This window comes from Mastomys coucha, unplaced genomic scaffold (assembly GCF_008632895.1).
Source record: "Mastomys coucha isolate ucsf_1 unplaced genomic scaffold, UCSF_Mcou_1 pScaffold15, whole genome shotgun sequence".
Lineage (NCBI taxonomy): Eukaryota > Metazoa > Chordata > Mammalia > Rodentia > Muridae > Mastomys > Mastomys coucha.
In genome coordinates this window covers 14,737,781-14,744,755 of record NW_022196897.1, presented here as the reverse complement: position 1 = coordinate 14,744,755, position 6,975 = coordinate 14,737,781, and the positions used below count along the sequence as shown (strand labels likewise).

At 43.3% G+C, this 6,975-nt stretch overlaps 1 protein-coding gene across 1 annotated transcript in view; it reads left to right on the top strand.

The window, feature by feature from the left end:
* Surf6 (surfeit 6) overlaps positions 1-6,975 on the top strand; it is a 43,486-nt gene that overhangs the window by 15,882 nt on the left and 20,629 nt on the right. The gene's annotated exons all lie outside the window — the stretch shown is intronic.

Genomic DNA, 6,975 nt, shown 5'->3' with positions numbered 1-6,975 from the left:
ACCCCCCCCCCCAAATTAGCCAAATGATACAACTGCTGGGCTTGGAATCTATTGTCCTAAACTCATCAGCTATTCTATATTAGAATTCATCCAGTGGCAGCCATCTGATCTAAGGGTCCCCAGGCCTATATGGTGTCTGTCCTCTCCAACCCACAGCTTGGCCAAAAAGTCCCCTTCTCAATCTCTTCTCCTCTTCCTTCTGGGACCCAGAAAACCTGCCTCTAAATCTTTGCCCAGGGATTGGCTTCTGCCGTCTTTATTTACCCAATCAAACAGTTAGGGAGTCTCTTCCCTACAACCATGCCTTCTTCAACCTGAAATTTTGAGCTGGAAATAATGTTCTCCCTTAGTTGCTCTTTAAAACATATTTTATTTTTTATTTGCGTGTGTGTGCGTGTGCGTGCATGTATGTGTGTGTGTGTGTGTGTATGTGTGTTGGTTAGCTTTTGTCAATTTGACACAAACTAGCATCATTTGGGGAGAGGTAAACATAAGTGAGAAAATGTTTTCATCAGATTGGTCTGTAAGCTAATCTGTAGGGCATTTTCTTGACTAATGATTGATATGGTAGGGCCCAGCCCACTAAGGATCTGGGTGGTAGAAGAAAGCAGGCTTATCCCAGCCATGCAGGACTGTGATTACTGTTCATAGGAATGAGACCTGAGTTATCTCACTGGTGTTGGGCAGACACATAACATTCAGAACTTCCTGGAAAGTCATTGGAGATAACTGGATAATTGGATAAAGCCTGGTTTCTGGAAACCTAAACATTTTAAGATTCCTGTAGAGCAGGAAAGGGTTGTGGTGAAGAACTGATGCATGTGTAACCTCTGTGGCAAGAGTGAAATCCGACAGAACTGACAGCTGTCTGGGTGGCACGGAGTCCCATGGGGAAAGCTGCAATGTAATGTCTGCCAAAACTGTAGAGTGGCACAATGGTCTCTTTGTCCTTTATTCATTTCACCCCAGGGTGTGTGCTTTGCTTTATTCTGCAGTGGCCTGTCTGTCACAGTGTGCTGTGTGCCTCCAGTCACTTCAGTGGAGATTGCAATATGGAGAACCCAGGGGAGGCCTGAGTGAGCTCCCAATGCCATCTTTTGTGTTTCTCCCTGGTTACTGGATTTTCTTGTGGTAAGACATAAACTCCTTCCCTTGTATAAGAAACAGCTCTTCAATCAAAGATAGTTAACAAAGGTCCTTATTGATTTAACCGCCCCATGCCCCTTCTCACCCCTTAGCTAGACTTGTCAGATTATGAAGTCGGTCTCTCACCAGTGGGAAGGATGCAGGCATCACTGAACTCAAGGTAAGAGACAGAGGCTGTCTTAGTCACTCTTCTATTGCCATGGCAAGACAACATGTGCAAGGCAGTTTACAGAGGAACGTCAGAAGATCCAGGACCATTATAGCATATACCATAGCAGCAGGCAGGCAGGCAGGAATGGTGCTAGGCAGTAGTGAGAACTCACATTTGATCCACAAGAAGGTGGCAGAGAAAGGGACAGACTGAGAATGACATGGGCATTTGAAACATTAGTCCACTCCTAAAGACACGCTTCATCCAACAAGGACACACCTCCTAACCCTCCCTAGATAATGCCTCAATAAGAGAAACCAAGTATTCCACCAATGAGACCGTGGGGGCCATTTTATCCAAACCACCTCAGAGGCCATCTTGACCATGCGTGCTTGCTGGCTGGGTTTGGGTTCTGGTCACTCACTTTTAACAAAAGAAGTTGCTTTGCTGAGTCACTTTCACATTGTCTGTGCTTCTTTATAATACTGCAACCTCATTCTTTTCCCAGACCTGAGTTGAGGCCACCTCCCTGTTCCTTTACAGTTACAAATGTGGCGGTGCCAAGCATCCTAAAGGTGCTGTTTGACAAAGCTCCGGTGCTTGGACAGCCTGGACTGACCCTTCACTGCCCTTGATATAGACTTGCTGCACATACCTTTCCCTACACTTACGCTTTTTACTGTTAAAGGCCTCTCTCCAAAAGCTAGAACTGGGGTAACAAAAGGCTAGTGCAAACAAGAATGAAATTAATGAAAGTTCTCTGGAAAAAATAGTTATGCAGAATATTGAGTCTTTCCTAAGAACTTATTACTTAAATAAATATTCAGATCACTAATGAGTGTTGTCAGTAGGCATGAGAAAGAGGATTTGAGAGGAGTTATTAAAGAAGAAAAACTTTGGGAAATTTTAGAAACTGACACGCTGTAATTGAATTGCTAGTTTTTGTTTTTTTTTTTTCTACTTCGAGACAGGGTTTCTCTGTGTAGCCCTGGCTGTCCTGGAACTCACTCTGTAGACCAGGCCGACCTCGAACTCAGAAGTCTGTCTGCCTCTGCCTCCCAAGTGCTGGGATTAAAGGCATGCGCCACCACTGCCTGGCTTGAATTGCTAGGTTTTTAATGTTCAACTTTAGAAATGTAAGACCCAAAGAGCCTTATGTCTGGGATGTCCCACTCACAGAAACACAGAGATGGAGATCGATGCAACAAGCATGAGGTTTATTGATCCAGCACGCTGAGGCCATCCTGCAATCGGGGCAGAGGCGACCCCCAACATTCCAAACATACAGTTTTTATACAATTATTAAGGGTAGACTTGGTAACAGCATGGATTGGTTTACACCCAGTTGAGGCCACAGCTGCCTTTTCTTGGCATTTGTGGCCCCAGGTAAGGTGTGATCTTAATCACCAGAAGCGGGAACTGAAACATTTTTATTCTGCACCTGCCCTGCCCTGTGGTCGGGACATGAAGTTTGTATTGCTGGGACATTCCAGGAAGAGAGTATACATTCCTGGTATGGTCTTTCAGCAACCATCTTATGTTCTTCTCTAAGATCACATAGAAATGAGGAACTTGTATGTACCGGAAGAGATTTTGATCATGCAAGTTTATGATAAGCTTTGGTGACTTCAGGAAGGCACCAGTAAGCAGTTCTAGGAACCCTGGTGTACTTCTGTACTTACAGAATTGTAGTAAAGATAGGAATCGAATTGAAACAAGGCTTTAAGACAGAGACACAGAGGAAGGCATCCTGCATGGCTCAGTGAATGGCCTGCCTTCCTGAACAGACTTGTCAGACCAGAACTTTCCTGATAGCCAGGACTGTGAAACGAGAGCCCGTCTCAGAAAACAAACAAATGGAGTTGCTCTACCTTTCTCAAGTAAAGCAATTAGAATAAGCCCTTACAAACAAGGTTAAGCTAAATTCATCAGGAATATGCCTCTAGCTTTGCCTGAGGCTTGTCTCTGAGGAGATCCCAGAGCCTCTTGACAACACTAATATCACAAGGAAGCAATACCAGTTCTCACAAGGAAGCGGGGGTCTCTGCTGTTTGGTACAGAGTACTAACTGGACCCTCAAACACAGAAACTAACCAACACACCAGGCGAAGAGAATTGTACAACTGGGCAGGACAGATCAAATCTGATTCTCAGCTTGGGTTTGAATTTGGATGCCATTAAGTACACTACAGGATTGGGAGGGAATGGTACACATGACTGGCAGGAATCTCACGTTGGGAGAGGGAACAGATTGAGAGCCTGGTGCTGTATCCAGAGGGGGGAACGTGTCTCCAAGAAAACAGTTTCACATAGTTTGACAACTACCTTACAGTAGACTGAAGCCAAGACAATGATGGGCCAGGGATGGGCTGGACCAGAGATAACACTTCCCATGAACCCTTGCAAAAGTCAATGCAAAAGTGACTTTAAATATACTCTCAAATGAGCAAATAAATGGATAGCATTGTTTTGCTGCCTGTGGTTGGTTCTGGCTAGCCTCTTCTCTTTTCTTCTACTAAAGATGAAAAGTCATTCTTATGCTGGGTGTGGTGGCTCAAGCCTTTATTTACAGCGTGTGGGAGGCAGAGGCTGGTGGATCTATGATTTAGAGGCCAGCTGGTCTACATATCGAGGACAGCTTGCATTATATAGTGAGACCCTGTCTAAGACAAACTAACAGTCCATTAAGTCCATTGTGATCTGAGCCTAAGACTGTACCCAATATAGTAAATAAAACAATTCGGACTCCTACCCACTTCCATTATTTCTGGACTTGCATGGCGCAATAGCTTCAGAGATGATTAGAATCATTTGCAATAGAACAGTAATCCAGTTGAAGCTAGTTCTTTTTCTTAAAACTGGTCACTAGAGAAAAATACTTGCAAATGATCTAATAATTCATCTCAAAATCTAGGGGGTCAAGAAGAGTTTGACACAGATGGAGACAAACACAGTCTGAGAGACATTCCTTTCCAATTGCATGCCCTAGCCATCAGAGGAAAATATCATAGGTGTCTTAATTTGGGTTTTATTGCTTTGAAGAAACACCATGACTAAGGTAACTCTTATAAAGGCAAACATTTAATAGGGGATTGCTTAAAGTTTCAAAGTTCAGTCCATTATTATCATGGTGGGAAGCATGGCGGCGTATAGGTAGACCTGGAGCTGAAGGAGCCAAGAAATTCTACATCTTGATCTGAAGGCAGCCAGGAGGAGACTGTGTCACACTGTCCAGACACACAGTCTGTCCAGTATATGTGTGTGTGTATGTATATATATATATATATATATATATGAGCATACACACACACACACACACATATATATGTGAGCATATGTACACACACACACACTCAAAGCCTAGCCTCCACAGTGACACACTTCCTCTGACAAGGCCATACCTCTTAATAGTGCCACTTCCAATAGGGTCACACATATTCAAACCACCACAATAGGTGTCAGGGTGCATACTCTTAAATCTTGGATGACCGTAGATGGATGGTTCCAAAAAAAAGCCATTCGAGCCAACTGGCCCCATATGCTGGGACCAGCAACACCATACTTACCCAGTGTATCTCAGCGACAGTCAGTTCCAGGATAGACCTCTCCTGACTTGATCCAAACGCTATTGTGTGTTATCTATCAGAATGGTTTGCTATTGAGTGGTCATGCAGCCAGGGGTATGCAGGGTAGCTTTTGATAGCACTCAGTGACTCTGTAGCACTCATTCTTGTTCTTGATTATCCCCAGGATGGGATGCACTGTAGGATTTCCTCAGACACTGGAGTGACAAGGTTCCCAGTGCCCAAATGGTATTTCACAATCACCTGTCACTCTAGTTCCAGGGCATCCAGTGCAGTCTTCTGCCTTGCGTTGGTACTAGGCATGCATTTGGAATACACACATATATGCAAGCAAAATATCCATACAAAGAAAATAATTTAAAATAAATAAGAGAAGGTGTTGCTAGAACCCTACCCTTCCCTCAGGATTTATATGTTGTTAGTGGTTGATGGGTGAGTGAGAGAGAGACATTTCTTTAGTGGTGTAGCCACTGGTAAAGTGCACAGATCCTTGTGAAGAAAAATTTACCCCTGCCTCTATAATCAACCCTAATTAAATTCTCTGTCTCTCTTTCACACACAGTCATAAACACACAGGACATGAAAGTAGAGGACAGATTAATTAGGAGGAGGAATGGATCATTAGTAGTGTGAGAAGCTGATGGTGTAACAGAGGTGTGAATATGGTAAAATTACATTGTATATGCATGCAATATATGCATATATTGAAATCCACCATTATTTATAATTAACATATGCTAATACAAATCATTTTAAAACATTTATTTATTTATTTATTTATTTATTTATTTATTTATTTATTTGATTTTTCGAGACAGGGTTTCTCTGTATAGCCCTGGCTGTCCTGGAACTCAATACAAATCACTTTTAAAAAGGACAGAGTCAATGTTCTCTAGAACTGGTCAGGCTCAGGGACCTAGAAACAAGTTGTAAAGACAAAGGCGACTGAAGAAATAAGACAGAAAGAACAAGAAATTTTGCTGATCAACTAGCTGGTTTCAGGTATTTCTTCACTCAAAGTGTCTTCTTCTCCTCCTATTTCTTCTTTTCTTCTTCTTTTCTTTCTTCTTCTTTTCTTCCTTCTTCCTCTTCTTCCTCTTTTTTATTATATGTAAGCACCTTGTAGCTGTCTTCAGACACTCCAGAAGAGGGCGTCAGATCTCGTTACGGATGGTAGTGAACAACTATGTGGTTGCTGGGATTTGAACTCAGGAGATTTTTTTTTTTTTTGTATTTTTGAGACAGGGTTTCTCTGTGTAGCCCTGGCTGTCCTGGAACTCACTCTGTAAACCAGGCTGGCCTCGAACTCAGAAATCCACTTGCCTCTGCCTCCCAAGTGCTGGGACTAAAGGCGTGCGCCACCACCGCCCGGCCCAGATGATCTTATAATAGTGTATCTCCTCGTCTCCTTTGGTTATCCTTCAGGTCCTAAGAATCAGCAAGAATGAAGACCCTGATCCTCCCAAGGCAAAGAAAGACTAACATTAAAGAAGCATAAAGACAATGCTGTCACTCTCTCACCCAGTGTCTCTGTCCTCTGTGTATGACAGCTGTCATCTTCATCAGAGCGGCTGTGACTCTTGTAAGAGAATTCCAAGATCAGGCTGATGTTCTGTCATGGAAAGAAGGGGTGGGATTTTTACCTGAGATTTTGTCCATGCCTCCCACACCTCCTATGTAATTCTGCCACAGGAGCAGGTGGCATTTGCTGTTTAGCAGTTTACTTTGAATTGAACATCTCCCTCTGGGAGGTCATAATAAGCTTAGGAGATAAACAAGGTCATAAGTCTGGGAAATGGAAACTTAGAAGATTCTGAAAGGCTCCTCCCTAGCTTTATAAAAGGAATAAACAGGTGTTGCTAGGAGGCTATCTGACAGCCAATCCATAGAGAGAGGACATTATTAGATTGAAGGGCTGTCTGCAAGCTGTGCAGAGAGCATCAAGACTGTAGCTTTCTTGGGTTGTCACCAATGTTGGGACAGGCTTTTGGGTGGTGTGGCTGCTTTTGAATCTTCTCTGCTCCCCTCATCCACACTCAGACAACTGGCTTCGGGTACTTCGTCATTAGGGGAGCTGCTTCTCTTCCTCCTCCT